Raw genomic sequence first — 13,952 nt, forward strand, 5'->3', positions numbered from 1 at the left:
TGATTACAGATATTAAATATGGTATTCATCAGTCAATGTAACTTATATCGATCAAGAATCGGAGCTATTGACAAGGTAGTAGGAAATGATTGGCGTCGCGAGTGAGTCTTCCGATTGTCATATAGATGTGACTATTATTGTTTCTGCTATAATGTTCGATTATTGGTTTTTGGAAAAAATCCTTGATCGAGTCGATTGTGGACAGGATTGCACTTGTTACTTCGGTACAATGGTATTTCTCGGCAGTGTAGGCGTGGGCATTGTTTTTGTTTTGAAGCGTATGCGACATTCGATGCCGCGCGTCCAACGCATGCTTGCCAACGTAATTCAAAGTGGTAGCATTCGGTAGCGTGACTTATGGACCTTTTGAGGATATACGCTGCAGCAGTTAGTGGTATTACCCATCTACTGATACCGCCTGATGTACAGAGCAGCAGAAAGGTTTGTTCGTATGGAACGTCAACTATAACCTAACTCCGAATAGATAAATGTCTTATATAATTTGTCATGGTTGTAACTTCATAGGGATTAACCATTTCGCGGGTACAACTTTTTTGTGAGGAACTTCAATACAAAGTATATCGAATAGAGAACATGTGTTTATTTTAATAAAATCAATTTATTTTTCTCTTCATCATCCCTTACAAATAGGGATAGTGGTTCTCATCGTTCATGTTAGATATATTTTAATAAGTTATTAAATTTAAAAAACTTATTTACTTAGTTTATATAATATAATATACGTACATGTAACATAATTCAACGTAATATATTTACATATGTTTAAGTTAAAAAGGGTAAGGAGTTTATAGGTATGGAACATCTTGTAATTGGTGATACAACTGGAAAAGGGTGATTCTTGACTATATTGTGACCTAAGGACAGACATAAATATCATAACTGTTTAAAATTGTTGAATTATATTTTACAACAAAAAAATAAAGAGTCATATTTACGAATTTATACAGGATTTGCGAGAAAAGTTAATCTGTGCCAATGCTTTTGTTCTTTATCGTATAAATTATCTAATTTCATTGTACGATACTTTTCTCACGTGTATACGTAAATCGTGGGTGTCTCTTTTATGCAGATAGAAGGAAATTTCGAGACATCGTTTGATGACGCACACATGCTGGTCCGAGGTATATTGACCTGAATGCGAGAACACGAATTAACCCTGCATTTCCAAGCGCAGGATTTAATTTCTTATCCAGAGCATAGAGTGACAGGATGCTGCTAATGCTGATTACTCTTTGAACTAATTCGTTCAGATTAAAGATTTATTTCCACTTATCTTATAACGTTACGTGTATTGCCATTATATTAGTATATAAATAATATGCCGATCAATATCGCGATGATAATTAAAACAGATAAAATGCTACGTTATTCACATGGGTGTCGATTTACGATTATCGTAATTCGACGTCGCCCCCCTCCCCCTATTAATTTCTCACTCTAAGCAGATAAATGATCGTAACATAACGGTGCAGCTAATTAGAGAATAATATCATATTTAGCATATAATTTGCATACAACTAATTGATTTCAGATGCTAATTAACCATTGTTTTAATAATTCTAATTTAATTAAACACCAATTCCATGGATGCCACATATATTGTCCATTCACAATATAAGTTAAATAATGATCAACACGAACACAGCCGGATCATCGACACGAACAAGCTACGTTAGAAAGAATATCTACGAATTAATACGACGTCAAGCTGCAACAGCTATACTAGCAAGAAAACTCGTAATAAAAGCCTACAAAGTGAGCATCGTATCGTGCGAGTTGCTTCTGCGCTCTCAGAACGCATCTCGCCGAGCCTTGCTTGCCGACACTACCCGGTCTCTGTTTATATCCGGTTAGATAAGAGGCGAAGTTGTATCGTTCCACAGCATAGATATACACTATGTACGAACTACGTATATACATACATATGTATACATCAGCATCCAAATTCTGCTGCGTTTTTCACCATTCGTCAGGAACATACGATCAGCTTCAGCCGCCTAATTGCACAGATGAAAGTAACGAACGATTCCACCCGTCTTTATCGTTCGATGATGAATAATCCGCTGGAGATCGCGAAAAGTGTAGTTTTTGAAAAGCGAGCGTGTGGTCGAGCAGTAGTCGGAGGTTTCGTTGCATCTCTAGATTCATCGGTCACGGTAGCAAAACAGGATAATCTTTCAGCATTCACCGAGGATGTCGATAAACCGCAAGCTTGCTTGACTGGAACACCGCGGTTCGGCCGCGACCCGATAGAGCTTGTTACTGTTTCCCCGAATAATGCAACGCAACAAGTTGCTTAAACGGCCAATAACAAGGTGACCTATAGTTCGGGACATTTTTATGGAGGATACTAGAGATATATTAAAATCCGGCAACAAGTGGCGGCTTTTTACAGATATGGGTTCTCGAATCACATTACGACCTTTCTTTCGGTCATTATGAGGGAAAGAATACTTAAGAGATAGATCTGCTGCGATTTCCATCTGCTTCCACTTCAGCTCCGAAACGAAAGGCAATACGCGAGAATGAAGAAAATCTGTCTTATTCTCGAGTATGGTTTAGGCAGTCGTGTCTAATGTCTTTCAGCGGAAGATATGGCATCGCAAATGTGACAATGTTCCGTTTGAAACAAGCTTCAGGGTAGTCCATCGCATCTGGCGTTGTGTGCAACCACGTGTTTGCCAGATTTCCTGCTACTTTCAATAGAAATATTTCAATGTGCAAAGAACACTCGGAAGTTTAGATTTATGGTACCGCACGGACCAAGACTCGCGCAACAATGTTGCTCGCTCTAGAATGCTTGTTCTCCGGGGAGGCTGAAAAGTGGCCGAAGAATCGCTTTATGGCTTCACGATGCTCGTGGATGTGAGCTGTGTTCTTTCAGAAGAGAATTTCAACGATTTCCATTAGCACTTTTTCTCCGTTAACGCGCTCTCCTGTTACATGGACTTTCGGTAGGTTACGATAATCCATAGAGAATATTACTCTCTGTATCGTTCGAGTATAGCAGATACTAATCTAATTTTACCACTTGAATCTAAAACTACTTGCAAAACGCTTACCTTTCTCCATGGTAGGTATGGAATATGTTAAACATTGCAGTGCATGGACTGGTAATTAGGTTTCTAGAAAGACACGGTTCTCATCTAGGCACACAGAACTTTGATCTAGAATTCAATTATCTGTAGCATCGTAGGTATACATGTACCAAAGATCGTAGAAAGCGATTCGTAGTCTTCGCTATTCAAGATTAGATTCGCGAGACAGAAGTATACCGTAAGTATACATGGTGTTTCCAAAAGTAGGTATCAAACTGTTAAAGCATGTTTATATTATGAAAAGAAGCAGAAGATCTTAATAAGCGTTTCTAAAGTTTCCTAACTTTTTGCAACTTCCTGCAAATACAGTTGTATGTAGCAATATGTGCCCTCGTGGCTATCGATGGAACCACTGGACCGGTGAAAAGACTCCCTCTGAGAGGGCGAAATGAAAAGTATCGTTCGATCGCTTCACGGAACAACTGTGCATTTAATTCGTAATCGAATGATCAGTGGTCGTGACGGTGCTTTGAATCGGTTGGGTGTCCCCTTTTCGAGCTGCGAATAGATTCCGTGCCCCCGTTGAGATATATTCAGCGTTCAGAACCGACAGAAACGTTGACCAGTCGTGATTGTTCGCCACGGAAATGACGTTATCACTGTCACATGTGTGACTGTTGTATCGGCCAGTTAATCGAGCCGGCCGAATTATTAAATCGACTACTGACTACTTATCGCGTTAGATCTAATATAACGACGCAAATCGACGCATCTTTCAGTGATGAAGAATTGTTTGGTCACTGATGCACCGCGTCGAGGAGCGACCTCTTGGTTCTCAGAACGTACCAGATATGTAATTGCATTCTTGTGCCCGCGAAAGAACGTTTTCTTTTGTACTGTGTTTGTGAGAATAGAAATCGTTTGATTGAAGCGACCTGCAAGTTCAGATTGTAGAGAGTGTTTCTGAGCAACTTTGAATTGGATTCTCTCTTTTGACGATATTTACGAACTGGAGTAAAACTCATTCGATTGTCGATTTGAAAGGTGGAAGTATACAGAGAACGATCCAGAACGGAGGTTTTGTAGATTCCTAAGTTGTTTCACAAATGTGACTTGCATTCCACGTTCATTATTTTAATATTCCATGATATTATCATATGCCGTGTAATATCTATGTTTATAGATAATAAAGTTTATTCGATCTGATAAATTCACAAATTGAAGCTGTGTTTGACATTTTTACTGCTATTGTCGCATATGTTGCATTATTTCGATTGTCTCTTCCTAACACGAAATTGACGCGACTGTTCCGTGTTTGTATTTTTACGTTTAGGCAAAATGGCTTAGAAAGATAGAATTATTACTTAAGATAGAGGCATTTCTGATGAAAAAACGTGCAATTTTAGAGGAGTGTCCACATCTTTAGTAAGTAATTAAGAAAAGCTGTGCAAGTGCAGATTATTTAGCTATTACAAAAGAGATCGCAATTCCAAGAAGGTTGGGAATCGCTAGTCTGAAGAAGGCGCACAACTCAATTTGCATTAACCTAGATTTCACTGATTAAATTTGCATATTATTTCATCTTTCGTTCCGTTTTCGCGATCAAATTCCTTCATACCACCACAAGCATCGTCCAAGGGTATCACAAATGCTTCTCATCAATTACCCCAAACGAATTCCTGATTTTTCCCGCCGAAATGCCTTGTCAGCATTTAAATCGGTTAAACTGGATCAACGGCGGATCGATGGCCAGGAGCGGTGGAGGAAATTGTCGAATACCGCAGATCGGACCGACGAATAATTCATAACTGAAGGGCACGGAAAGGAGATATATAAGTTGGTGGCTATACCGGAGCATAAGCGTAACTACACTTTCGCAAAAACCGCGAGCTTACCTCTTTCATCTTTCGCAGTAACGTTTTGTTTGCTGCATTAGGAAAACGAGACTGTGCCGACTATTTTCTCCCGTGAATCGATGAGTCACCATAAACCTTATCTCCCTGAAAATTGCTTAACGAGAAAAACCAGGGTGTGTATCGGTCCGCGCCGATTAGGCCGCGATTGTTACAACTGATAGCCGATAACAGATAATTGCTACGATTTTCTTAATCGGTTCCAAAGACGATACGAGCTAGCTATCGCTGTAACTTCAGTATCGGTATCGTTCTAACTTTGTCATTTTATTGAATTCAAACGCAAAAATTGAGAAATATATTTTCAAGACGTAACATTTGAAGAAAATGTTTAGGAAATGATCAACGGAAGTATAGTTTATCCGTTGATCGTTTTAAAATATCTGTATATTCGTTAAAAAATATTATATACTGATTCGCATTATTATTTATTACCATATAAAAATGTAATCATTTTTATTGGTAAATTGAGAAAAGATTTTGAAAGAGAAAAAGTTATAAGAAGAAAGTACAAAAAGAAGACAAAGAAAACCCGAATACTCGCGGAAGCGATATCTATCGACTGCATCTAATCTCGTTAAGCATTGCGGCTAATGTTACCAGAAACGAAGAAACACCGACGCGACATCACGTTCAGTATACCCTACCGATACTTATTACGCCTGAACAAGATTCTTTCCTTTGTAAATCGAATAACTATCGGACCAATTATTTCTCCATTAAATCTGGATAGAGACGCACCGCGAAGAAGGAATTGCACGCGTCCGGTTGTTTGCTTGCTGGTAATGACCGAGTGTATAATTTACGAAAAGAGCAGAACACGAGAGGGAGAGGTACGTTGGCCGAGCCATTCAGGTGAATAAAACCGGCACTGGTCCCATGGGAGACAGGGAGTAGGAAAGGAATTCCATAAATTTTTAAAGAGGCCCCGAAGAAAGAATGGGACACGATTACCGTTACCTTTCAACCCAGACAACGAGTCTCGTTATTGTTTCAAATCTCAACGCGTCAGTTTGTCGTGGTAAAATTGTATTTTATATGCGGCTCGAGGCTCTTGCTTTCCGAGCCTTGTAACAACCCAGCGACGACGGCGCAGGAAAGCTCGGCTACGAATCAAATACATATTCTTACCTTAAGACGATTAAATTCAATTTTTCTCTCCAAAATCTCTTTTTTAATTCATTTCGATAACGATAGAAGTGGAGACTGTGATGTCTTGATCGAAGAGTCCAGATCCTTGCTAGTTAGAATCATATAAAAGACCATAATTGTATTTTAATGAGACTACGTCTGGTTAATTTGAATTTAAGAGAGTCGTGCGTCGCTGGACCTCATCGACAAAGTTTCCACCGTAGGCTCTATCGGGCTAACACCGAACTCTGCCCGATTCAGAAACACCCTCTATAGGGGTGGGATAGCTATTGTCGCTATCGCTGAACGATCTTCGCGCGACAGAGAAGCATCCTGAGGAATTGAAGGCGCTTCAGGAGGGTTGGTTGCGGTGTTCTGGTGTCCCTTGGAAATAGTCGGATCAAACTTTATTTTATTAAAAAATTGGATAAATTTTTCGACGAAATAGACTCAAGGTGTAGTAACGAATATACTATACTACATCTGACTTCTTGTCGTACGTTAGAGATAGAAATTTTCTCTTTGTGCATGAAAAGACTGCTTCAATATTACCACTACCGCAAACCACATGCGATACCTGTAGAAATTACGACTTGTTCCGTCTGTTTCTACCCGAAATTTTAGGCAGAAATCTAATATTCTGAAATTCCGAAACAAACGCCAGTGGAAGAATAAAAATTCCCGGATGTGTAGAAGCGCTAGCAAGCGCAGGCCCTTTCGTCGGCTGAAATTAAAGGATTCGTTCCTATTTCGTGTCAGTAGGATGAGCCTAATCCTTGATGGTGGACTTTTTTCCGCGGATCCTGTTTCAACCTAACCCCGCGGTCCAAGCCTGCGGCTTGCGTTTCCTGAGGCGAACGTGTTGGAAGGGGGAAACGCGGGAAAAGAGCGGAAGGTGGGCGTTACACGGCTATTCTTTTGCCCTCCCTTCCCCCTTGCTTGAGTCGCGCCGTAATTCCCGTACGTCGGTAATTAGATCAGAGTTGCGGCCGGTGTACTTTTAATGAAACCGGCCGTCGCGTCGGGAATAACTCACGGGTTAGTTTTCCCCTTCCTTCTTTGGCGTTTCTTCGAGCTCGACTGTCAGGAAAATCGCGAACAGAGAAACGCTGCGGAAGAAAGAGTCGTGTTAAACGTGCTAAAGTCCGGGCAGAGTCCGCGTTAAGATCAATAATCGACTCTTCAACTTCTAATCCCTATTCGGTCGATTAAGAGCTGCAGGTGATCTCGAATTTCCCGCTTGCTCGCCTCTCGATTAACACGTTCTCTACCAAGGTTATCTTTGTGTGGTTTTCTATTTAGATCAGGTGTACTGTCGCCCCTGTGCTTATTATTAGGTTATTCCATAAATAACTCGGCTTTTTGTGCTCGTGTAACGACCTTAACGTCGTTTAATATTTCGCACATGTATTTCGCGAGTAACACAAGACAAACATGTTTTTCAGGAAAAGCAAAAAACTATTTGAAAGCTTAGAAAATGTTATTTACTAAACACATAGTGTTGGCAAAAAGAATGACCTGTAGGTAACGAACATTCGTCAAATATTATTCTCGTAACTCTTTATTCTTAGCTGTGGAAATCATGTACCTTTGCCTTGGCAAGTCAAGCCATCTCCGTTTGGCTGATTCGCATTTTTACTCCTGGGAGTAAAAGCATCGTTCTTTGACGTGCACGTTTCATTTCTCAGGAGAACATATCGGTCGTCGCGTATCAGTTCCCTTTTCGTTGCGACATTCATTCGCTCTTCCTACACTCTGTACGTATTGCAAAGTAGCTTTCCCAATATATTTCTTGAAAGATCTTCAATCAATTCGAAATCAGCTTTTCTGTCTATCTTCTTCAATTATACGATACGACACATTATAAAATGCTGATTTCAGTGCTTTCTAAAGTTAAAGTTTCTGTTTTGCTTGCAAGTTATTCGCAGTTTCCGCTTTGGACACGATCAGCAGGTACACAAGCTGTTCACGAACTGTTCGCTAACACGTCTGGTCAATGAGTACGCGGCATAAAAAGAAATATGCGCAATTTGTACGCCGTTTAGGCGATTCGTAGGCAGCAAACGAGGGTAAGTTGGTTTCCAACTTTGATACTGGGGATATGCACACGGGTAGAAGCACTCGGGTAAGCCGCGTGTCGCGACTCGGGCTGATGATTTCGAATGCGCGGCTGGAAACTTAAATTAGGCGTCCCCAGGCAACGTAACGCAGCACGCTAATTAGACGGTTCGGATTTACCGCAACGCAGACAAGTGTTTGAACTACTTACAGAGAGGCTAAAAAAAAATGGCCGATTTTTGAACGGTTCCATTATCTGTCTGTGAAACGTGATTAAATTCCTAGCGATAAATGATCGATTTCCATCTGATATTTTACATTGAAGATGTTAGTTTGTTTTTCTTCGTAACATATTATAGATAATTATGAAGAATGCGTTTATTCTCAAGTGGCTGCATAGCTGAGTTCTATTCGCTAGAGTATAAAGTCAGGAATTTCCCCTAAATCTTAAATAACAGAAGGTTCTTTGCTTAGCTTTAGTTATATCGTTGTTTCATCCCGACCCAGTATATTCCATGGTAACGAAGGACATAAGGCTAGAATCTCACGAACTAAGGGCGAAAACAAGTTTATCGCGCACTCTTGGGACCTCGCCACGTTGCAATGCAATAAACCGGAGGAGCTCTTGACTTCTTCGGCTCGCCAACGCGGGGAAAAACTGATTTTCCAGGTTGTCGGTCTATCATTACAACCCGTATACGGGGTGCTTTCGAAAAATAAATCAACTTGTACCCTGCCTTCTCGAATAACCGGAAAAACGAATTTGAAAAAGAAGCAACTGGTTTCACGTTAAAATCCATCACTATGCTCTGTACGTTACACTTAAAAAAAAAAAAAAAAAAAAAAAAAAATAGCTTGGTAGCAATAAGAATGATAAAGCAAGAGGTAAACGATCGAGAAGCATCTTGCAGTAATATGACGCAGTTTCTGAATGCAACCACGCAAATGCGTCTGCGCTTTTGCTCTTTTAATGGAACTATGATTTGATAACACAAAACTGTCTCCATTGTGCAAAATTCTTCGTGAAAGACTATTTGAAAGGAAAGTTTCATCGCCTACAGTCATTTTCTAACCTTTGACTATGAGACATCGCGAAAATTGTCCATTTTAAGATCTTTGGACTATTGTAGGATAATAGAAGACAATTCTCTCGAGCGGCGAATTCTCGAGTGATCTGCGTTTAAAAAGATCTTTCTTTATTCCCTCTTTTTCCCCTCTTTCCTCGTAAGTTATCTTTCATCGTACCGTAACCTGGTCCGATTTTTCTTCAGGAATAAAGACTCCGACGAACTGAATCGAAGATGAGAATTTCCGTGCCTTGCTCCACATTTAGCGGCGCATTTAAGTCTCTTTCGGTCCTTTTCCGTGCTCGATCGATCGCATCGAGGCTTCGTTCGATTTCAGATCACTTTTCGTATAGTTCGGTCGGTGTTCGTCTTCTGCGATGGCGGATAAATTGAATGAACGCGGAAACTAATTCGATCTTACATCTTCTTCCATTTTTCTCATAGTTTCTTTTCTCTATTTCTTGTCAACCCCGAAATACTATAATTTTAGCTATCTTTAAGCAACGGTAGCTCCTTGTTACTTGCGTTGTCCGATAATTTTCTGATTTGGAAAGATTGAAACTATTCAGATTTTAAATAAAATAAGCTTAAAAGATATCAGATGTCGTGGGTCGAAGAAAACACAAACACGAAGGAAGCTGTTCACAATTTGTGGACATCGATTTCGGGTCGCGATAACATTCTCGTAAATCAGGGCAGATTTATCGTAGGTCAGTCCTTAATGATAAATTAGTGGCCCGATAAATTAGCGGTGTCGATGTTGTGCCTATGGCTCATTCGCGAACTGAATGACTGGAATTTGATGGAGCTGTAGCGGCATTCGCGAAATTCGACCCGTCTAATGATTGGTCTGAGTGCCAATTGTCTTGCGTAATCGTGCGTCTGATTCGCATTCTTTGCCTTTATTTCCTTTTTCGTTTTCCAAATATCGAAGCTCAAATTTATTTAACTTTCTCGTCTTTTTAAAATTCGAGATATTGATCTGTGAATGAATTAAAGTTAAAAGATTAAACCAGATTAAGAAATTCCTATTTTTAACAAAAATAGCTCTCTGCATTTCGGTATGACGAAGATTCAACGAAGTTTTCGTCAAATGGAATTGAAAAATAGCGCTGGCACGATAATCTGGATCTTCGATTGCGAAATAATTCAGCTTCGTGTACGATTAACGCTTTTTCCAGTCTTAAAGTGCTACTTTCGTTGGCGGGATACCGCAGAGTAATTATGCAACGTTTGCGTTGCCCCGTAATCGCTGATTAAACGTTACCTTTACGATGTTTATCACAGTCATTAAACAGATAGTATTTCAGGTTGAAATATTCAAAAATTCGTTCTTGTTTCGTTAAATATCAGTGCATATGAGATAAAATTTTTTCATATATCACGAAATTTAAATTAAGATGTTTTTTTCTTCAAAATATGTAATTAAGGCAATAAGAGATGTCATTATTCCAGATTTATAAGAATTGCATGAGCATCTGCGATAAATCTTATCACTGGAACATGCCTACATGATTTGCAGGAAAAGTATTTTTCTTCGATGTGACTAATAGTAGACGATAAGATACATTTTATGAGAGGTATGAATCCATCAAATTTAAACTTTTAGCAATCTAATCAATAAAAACTTGACTGTATTAAAGATACAAATTGTATTACTTTCCATTTTCAATTTACATAAAGGAAAATTGATAAGTCGAGTCCTTTCTTATTTTCCATTCTTCATCGTGTTTCACGAGTTTTTAAATCACGTGAAATAAAGCCAAAAAGGACAATCATGACGAAAGGGCGGCAGCATATAAAAGAAAAGTGTTTTCACTGTGAAGCGTAGATGTTTCTGTGTGGATAGGAGGCTTTTCCTGTTATTTTTATGATCTTCCAAAACGTTGCGTTGGAACGACGTTCGTTGCGTGACGTGCGTCGTAGAAATATATTACCGTATATTGAAGCCCAGATAGAAGAAACGTGCGTCACTGTCAGTATTGCATCGCAACCTGCGTTATTTTTCCTCCAACGTATTTATGCTAGAACGGACGTTAGATTTTCGGATGCACGTTCTGTACATCCGTGAATACAGCAGGCCACACGAATGTTTGCAGGACGCGCGTCACGTGCACACGCATTTTGTAAAGAATGTTTTGCTGGTGGTTCCGGTTGCAACAATTGTCGAATTTCTTTATTGTAAACTATTATTGTTGCCGAAAGCTTCTCTATTGAATATTTGTGAAAATAAAATTATTTTATAGCTTTTGGTGTGCTCCGAAGTCATCTCACATTTTGACCCCTTTTAGTGCCGACAGAAAGAATTGTATCTAAGCGAAGAATACCGAATTAATTTGATAAGGTTTGAAAAAGAAACATAAAAAAAGATAAGAATGATATTTACAAAATTCAAAAAGGAACATATTACAAAGAAAGGGGGGAATAAATTAATGCCAATAGTATTTCAATATTTATTGGAAATCATATTAATAATACTTATTCAAAATCATTAAGAAAGATGGAGAAATCAGTATTTCTTTTATAAATAGTATTTGTAAATAAGAGAAATAATTGTTTGGTCATAGTTTGATGTAGAAAGTGTAGTATAGAGTATAAATACTGCATTCTCAATTATTTGTAACAAAATTTCTAATATCAAAACACAAAACTAAATGATGCGCTAATCTAACTAATCCCATGATGCGCAGCAAGCGTCAGAAGGATTACTTGCTCCAAAACAAGTAATTCGTGTAGCTAGTATATCACCGAAATAACATTCTAATATTGTCATAAATATTTATAATTATCCCGCTATTGAAAATGTATAATATTTACTTATTACTAACACAAATAATTTATTTAGCATGGATGGTTACTAATGTATACACCGTGTAATCCTTTATTCCACAGATTACAAATTGTGCGTGATTTTCGTACAGCTCCACCAAAAATTGTATTTTCGAAACATAAGGAGATATATTTGTCCTAAACAGTGTCATTAGAACCTGTGATTACGGTCTCAAGCAAATCTTTCGTGTCGAAATTTTATCTTATGGCATTAGCGTATACACAGTCTCAGTATCGACTATCGCGAAATATAAAAAAAAGCCAAACCCATAAACAATTTTTTAAATTTGTGGAACATCTTACGTGGGAGAAATTCAATTATTTATAACGTTTTATAAATTTATCTTGAGATGAAGTTCTTTCGCGACGCGAATAATAAGACGCCATCGCATACGCAACGATATATCGTCGTTAGCACTTTTCGCAAGTGTTGCTAACAACGATATATCGTTGTTTGCCACTAAAAGGGTTAAAAAATGTTATAACGCGACAAGAGGCGACGTTCTTGCCCTGTACCCAGTGCTGAATCAAGAGGGGGGAGGACGTCCTTCCATTTCCAATATCAATATTATCATATTCTAAAAAATTGTTACATAATTAATCTGAATTTAATTATTTAAGCTATAGTATCAGATATATTATAAATTACAACCAACTAAATATATATTATAAATTAATTTTAAATCTTGTAAAAAAAGGTTCAACGATGTGTTTATGTACTTTTATACAGTTTGACCTTCCTCTAAAGGCTCTTGGTTCCGCCACTGACTGTATCTCCTACGTTCGTACGAAACGACGTCCGTTGTAATAGATCCGTTGTAGCCCCAGTCTAAGAACACATTTTCGTTGCTCGAATGTTATTATAAAACGAGGCAAATGCAGATTTTGTGCAGTATCCTTTTAGTCTAATATAAATTCCTATCCGCTCGATTGAAGTTGAAAAATAAAAGAAGTCATGCAGTCGATTGTTTACGAAATAGGAGATAGATCGTAAAGGAAAATAAATGATCTTGTCACGTTGTAAGAAAATTTGTACTCAAGTGTCAGGTACCTATACCTAGTAAAAGAAACCTCTTAGTTCTTTGGTAAAAGTTCGTTAAAGAGAAATTTTGCAATTTTGTTTACACTTGATAAATGACGGTATTATACATGAAAGATATTAGCAGCATTATCGTCTTCGTTAAGCAAAGTTTTATCCCAGTTCGCGACAGGTGACAGCAAATTTCCGGGTTCTTTCCACGGCGCGAGAGCTTTTCTCTACTTGGTCGTTTTTTCTCCGTCGAATCTGTCGGTGGCCGGCAAACTCGATGAATACGAAATTTATCCGGTGTCCGTGGCAAGGCCAGGATCGCTAATTCCCGGCCAGCCGTCCGGTAACTTATGAAACGTAAGACTTTTTTATTTCATTATTTCTCGTCAGGCCGTCGTTATTTTTCCGCGGTCAGATTCTTAACGCGTATGCGCGAGAAGACCAGGTAAAACGAGGGTTGCAAAATATAGGACGAGAAATAAAAATGTGGCAAAAAATGAAATAAAATTCTTACTCGGTAATTACGATGGTACAATATTAAAATACGTAACGGTCTGGCAATAAATATTTTTCCAGACAGCGCAGCATGGGACGATGTGTGCGCACGTGTTATTGCAGACATTTGTTCGAAACGACAGCAGTTTCGATAAATGAATAAGAAAAGAGGAAAAAACATACACAAGGAGCATGAAAAATAACCAACACTGATTTTTCACGCTTTTTTTGCTTGTCTCGTTCTGCACTGGTTTTATTCATTCTCCTTTCTCATCGTTTGCATGTACGTGTTCAATTGGCCTCGGCGAATCTTTACCCTCGACGTGGATCGAATTATTGGGTTTAATTAAAATGTGGAAATTACCAGATT

At 38.6% G+C, this 13,952-nt stretch overlaps 1 protein-coding gene across 9 annotated transcripts in view; it reads left to right on the top strand.

Moving 5' to 3' along the window:
* The window catches only part of LOC100651340 (catenin delta-2), a 51,731-nt gene that overhangs the window by 2,341 nt on the left and 35,438 nt on the right, over positions 1 to 13,952 (top strand). The gene's annotated exons all lie outside the window — the stretch shown is intronic.

The sequence above is a fragment of the Bombus terrestris genome, chromosome 11 (assembly GCF_910591885.1).
Source record: "Bombus terrestris chromosome 11, iyBomTerr1.2, whole genome shotgun sequence".
Taxonomy (NCBI): domain Eukaryota; kingdom Metazoa; phylum Arthropoda; class Insecta; order Hymenoptera; family Apidae; genus Bombus; species Bombus terrestris.